Below are 6,000 nucleotides of genomic sequence, written 5' to 3' on the forward strand. Positions count from 1 at the left end.
TTTTATTTTGAGATGTTACTCATATACAGTCATGCACACAAATCTTAAGGATTGAGCTTGATGAATTTTTACATATGTCTACACCTGTGTAACCACCACCCAGATGAAGATACAGAACATACCAGCGCCCCACAGCTCTTCCTCATCCCCTTCCCAATCCAGCACTCAGGAAATGATCACTCTTCTGCTTTCTCTCACCATAGATTAGTTTTTGTCTGTTTACTTAACTTCATAAGAATGGAATCATATGGTAGGTACTCTTTTGTGTCTGCCTTCTTTCACTCAACATTACATCTGTAAGACTGATCAATATTGTTGTAGGTAGCAAAGCACGTTATTATTTTTTTACCATTGTGAAGTATTTCACAAATTATTTTTCTGGACTATATACTTGATGAACATTTGGGTGTCTCTAGTCTTTGGCTATTACGAATAACAATGCTATGAACATTCTTGTATATATGTGATGGTGGACGTAATCACGCATTTGTGTTGGGTATATGTCCAGGTGTGGAATTACTGGATCCTAGAGTGGACATATCTCCATCTTTAGTATTTGTTGCCAAACAGTTTTTCAAAGCAGATGTACTAATGTACATTTCCACCAGCAATGCAAGAGAGTTCTGGCTGCTCCCTGTCCTTGTCTAGACTTGATATTTTTAAAATTAAAAAAATGTTTCCCCCAAATTTATTGTATATTATTGACATGTACGGACTTGATATTTTCAGTCCTTTAATCTTAGTCACCTTTAACATTCTTTGAGGGGCACAAGCAGACATCAGAAATCCTTTAAAATTATTTTTGGTGTTAAACTCTGCTTCAGTATAAAAGATTCTATGCATAGACTGGGTACATGAAGCCTCGGAAATTATCAGGGTCAGAGGCCTGAGGTTTTGGATGTGTGCAGATCCAGTTCAGCTGTTGCAGGAGGAACATATTTGAGAAGAATTCAAGAAGATCACTGTGTTCTTGAAGGTGAAACTTTATTCCATAAAGATAGAACACTCTCTCTCTTAGAAGATGGATCGTTCAGTAGAGACCGTCTGAAGTAGGCAAAGCTGTCAGAAGACTGGACGAATGCATCATTCTGTTAAGCCAGTTGTTAAACTTGAGGGCGCATCAAACTCCACTGGAGGACTTGTGAAAACACAGCTCGCCAGTCCCACCCCCAGACTTTCTGAGTCAGCAGGTCTGGGACTTGGAGGGCAGAGAATCTGCATTTCTAACCAGTTTCCAGGTGATGTCTATACTCCTGATCCCAAGACCAACACTGTGCCATGAGGGCCACTGAGGTCCCTTACTGCAATGTCCCAGTGAGAAGCAGTGAAGGCAGTGAGAGGTAATTGGATTTGGGATATATTTGGAGGGATCGAGCCTACAAAACTTGATGTTAAACACTGTGATCCTAGAATGTTCCTTAAGTAGGTTTCTTGCTTGTGTGTTTTTGTTTTTTAGTTTTTAAATTTAAGAGCCATGCAGTTTTGTTGTTAAGCATATAGGCTCTAGAGTTCAGTGGCCTGGGTTCAAATTGCAACTCTGCTACCTATTAGTTGTGCGGTCTTGCAAATTCATTTCTCATTTGTAAAATGTGGATAATATGAGCAGGGGGTTCTTGCAGGGAATAAATGAGATATCATATATAAAACACATAGTATATGGAATATAGATTTCTGATTACTTCAATTTGGGGCAAGAACACATTGCTTAGATATGATAATGAGGATTGTCAGCATAAAATAACTGAGAAGAAAATTCTGCATTTATTTTCTAATATTTTTTGATAACTAATAAAATTTACAGAAAGCTAATTTTTAAATTTAGATTTTTATTACTTTTACATAAAGCATAAATTGTGTCAAAATAATTCTGATAGGTGACTTGAAAAATTTCATTTGTACCTTCTGTACAAATTCTGTACAATATTCTGTACAATATTCACAGTGGACATTTTATCCAGATTTAATGGGTTTTGGTAAGAACGGCAAATTAGATAGCAGTTGTACTTGGCACTTGAAAATTTTCATCTAATTAGTTATCTTATCTGTGACACAATTAAAAATTGCTGAATTATTATTCATTCAGCTAAAACACTGCCAAAGGTCAAAATCTCTGATACTGGTTTTCAGCATATTGACAGGGCAAAGCAAATGCTATAAAAGTTTTAAAATGTTCTCAGAGCCCAGCAAAATTTTGGCCAAGGAGTTTTCAAGCAGGAAATATGAGGTAAACATCTATTTTTTCTTACCCTTTTAGAAAATGGAATTGTACACTATATAATGATACATAATTCCAACAGGGTCTTCTGCATCCAATTGGCTGTAAAAAGAACTAACCACCCAAAGGCAATCCTCTGTAGCAAAAGCATTTTATCTTTGTAGATGCCAATAAATTTTTCATTTCTTTTGAAAAATAGGCAAAGCATGTTTTCCTGCAAAATATAAACAGTCTCCTCACATGATATGATTATCCAAGCTTGTGATTTTGTGTTCCAGTGGTTCTTAAGCCGGTTCACACACCAGAATTGCTTGGTGTGGGGGTGTGTCTTCAAAGTACCCCTGACCCTGGCCCCTGGCCGGATGCAAGACTGGGACTCTCTGAGGATAGAGTGTGGACACGCCCATGTTTACAGGCTCCCTCAGCTTCGACACCACCTGCATTTCGGCCATGTGGCAGTTTGGATAATCTGCAAGCCTTTCTGCTCCTTTTATCCTTTTTTATCCCTTTTATCCACCTAGAAGTGGCAGATAAAATAAGGCAAGCATCCTTTTAAATGCATAGTTAGGATAGTAAGGGAAAAACTGAAGGGCCAAAATCAGAGCCAGACCTACAGTTGCCCATGGTGAGTGGCTGCTGACACTTCATTTTTCCTGGAAGAGGAAGAGAGTATGCCCATCTTTGTAACCAAGTACTCGTAACTTTGGGTTTGGGTTTTAACAGCTTTTGGGGTACAGAGAAAAGGCTCTGGGCACAGACAAGATGGGGAATTGGAACTAAAAACCTTGTACAGACTTGGGACCCTGATTAGGCTACAGTGGAGTAGAAAGCAAAGCCATCCATCAGCTGAGGCAGAAAACAAAGAAGCTTGTCTGCCCTTGCCTGAGCTTTGAGTGGAGGAAAAAAAAATACACATATATGTATAAAAAAACCCCACACATGTAGAAGCTCCATAGGAACTAATAATCACCACCTTTCCTCAGGTGGTTTTCTTTCTGTATTTACACTAGTTGTGTGGTCTGGCAGCCCCCACCCCCAGCTGAGAAATTAGTATATGAGATGGGCCCAGGCTGGGACACTTTCAGGGCTCCTGGCAGGTGGGAATGTAAATTGATACAGCCACTATGGAGAACAGTATGGAGGTTCCTTAAAAAAACTACAAATAGAACTACCATACGACCCAGCAATCCCACTACTGGGCATATACCCTGAGAAAACCAGAATTCAAAAAGAGTCATGTACCACAATGTTCATTGCAGCTCTATTTACAATAGCCAGGACATGGAAGCAACCTAAGTGTCCATCGACAGACGAATGGATAAAGAAGATGTGGCGGGCTTCCCTGGTGGCGCAGTTGTTGGGAGTCCGTCTGCCGGTGCAGGGGACATGGGTTCGTGCCCCGGTCCGGGAAGATCCCACATGCCGCGGAGCGGCTGGGCCCGTGAGCCATGGCCGCTGAGCCTGTGCGTCCGGAGCCTGTGCTCCGCAACGGGAGAGGCCACAACAGTGAGAGGCCCGCATACCGCAAAAAAAAAAAAAAAAAAAGAAGATGTGGCACATATATACAATGGAATATTACTCAGCCATAAAAAGAAATGAAATTGAGTTATTTGTGTTGAGGTGGATGGACCTAGAGTCTGTCATACAGAGTGAAGTAAGTCAGAAAGAGAAAAACAAATACCATATGCTAACACATATATATGGAATCTAAGGAAAAAAAAACGGTCATGAAGGACCTAGGGATAAGACGGGAATAAAGACACAGACCTACTAGAGAATGGACTTGAGGATATGGGGAAGGGGAGGGGTAAGCTGGGACAAAGTGAGAGAGTGGCATGGACATATATACACTACCAAACGTAAAATACATAGCTAGTGGGAAGCAGCCGCATAGCACATGGAGATCAGCTCTGTGCTTTGTGACCACCTAGAGGGGTGGGATAGGGAGGGTGGGAGGGAGGGAGACGCAAGAGGGAAGAGATTTGGGAACGTATGTATAACTGATTCACTTTGTTATAAAGCAGAAACTAACACACCATTGTAAAGCAATTATACTCCAATAAAGATGTTAAAAAAAAAAAGCAAACGCAGGACTTCTGAGGGACACACACACAGCCATGCAGCTGTGGTTGCAGTGGGGTCAGGGGAGTAATTTAAGTAGAGCCGAGGCACTTCTGGGGTGCGGAGTGGCTGAGGGCAGGGCGCACTCCCTACAGACCCTCATAGCTGATGGAGGCTGCCTTCTCCAAGTGGGTTCAAAGGTGTACCTCTAGCCCAAGAATTTGTTTGGTGGGACGAGAGTTAACAGGCGACTGACTCTATTTCACCATCCTGTCCCCAGCACATAATATATTTAGTGCCTTCCTTGAGGCTTTGCTTATAGGGAGTACTTTTTTTTTGCTACTTCCCTTGAACTTTGGAGCTGACCCAGATTAGGGGCTGGCCTTCAGTCATTACCTGTAGATATTACCAGGCCAAGTAGCTAGTACCTCTAAGGGAATGTATGTTCATAGGCCAAAATAACCAGATATCTGAAGAAGACAGATACCTTAAAAGAAAAACGACAAACTGGAAACCATGTACCAATTTTAGTAGCAACACTAACAAACCAAGGGATTTAAACAAATATGAAAGGACTTCCTTTTCTGGTTAGGGTGTTAAAAGTTGTAAGAGATAGCTGTTCTCCCTCTACCAGTTGATTCTGATGTAACCATCCATTGAAAATGGCTACTCTGGGGACTTCCCTGGTGGCACAGTGGTTAAGAATCCGCCTGCCAATGCAGGGGACACAGGTTCAATCCCTGGTCCAGGAAGATCCCACATGCCGTGTAGCAACTAAGCCCGTGTGCCACAACTACTGAGCCTGCGCTCTAGAGCCCGTGAGCCACAACTAATGAAGTGCCCGCACTCTAGGGCCCGTATGCTGCAACTACTGAAGCCCAGGCGCCTAGAACCTGTGCTCCGCAACAAGAGAAGCCACCACAGTGAGAAGCCCGCACACCGCAATGAAGAGTAGCCCCCACTTGCCGCAACCAGAGAGAAAGCCCGCGCACATCAGCAAGACCCAACGCAGCGGGGGTGGGGGGGAAGAAAAGAAAACAGCTACTCTGTTCCAATAACCTGTAGAGCAGTAAGTGCCTGGGTTAGGCTGATTTTCGACAAAAAGAGTGATCTAAAGTGATACTGTTTACCTTGATTTTGACAAGAATCAAAGCTTATTGTGATAAGCTTAAAATGTAAGCTTGTGCTTACATTTTATTCAGTGCCATGTAATTTTATCTTGAAACTGCTTAATTAGGGGTTAGTTGGGGGAGATGTAAAGGTGAATACACCACTGACAGAATGATTTCTTACTTTGTGGTTCATTGGAAGACCAAAGATTGTTCAAACAAATACTTGTGAAATTTTCCCTAATCCCTTGTCATGGAGGTGTAACCCCCAATTAAAATCAGTGTGCCATTATGGTAGTACTACGACCAGCTTTATAAGAAGAGCCAGCCAAATTTTATTTATTTAGCACTACTTCACTTGCTGTTTTTTTGTTTGTTTGTTTTTCTTTCTTAACAAATTGTATTTGCCTATTCTACCCTGCTGTATTAAAACATTCCACGTGGGAAGGTCCCATGGCCTTGATGTAGTGAATTCCCTACAGAGGTTTCATGGAGACCCAAGTGTGAATCAGAAACAAGGGTGGCCAGCAATGGAGCCTAGAAAACAACAGGGTGAGCTAGGTAGACATGGGCAGTGCCTTTCTATGCACTGTCCTGGGGAGACATTCTCTAAAA

This window comes from Lagenorhynchus albirostris, chromosome X, assembly GCF_949774975.1.
Source record: "Lagenorhynchus albirostris chromosome X, mLagAlb1.1, whole genome shotgun sequence".
Lineage (NCBI taxonomy): Eukaryota > Metazoa > Chordata > Mammalia > Artiodactyla > Delphinidae > Lagenorhynchus > Lagenorhynchus albirostris.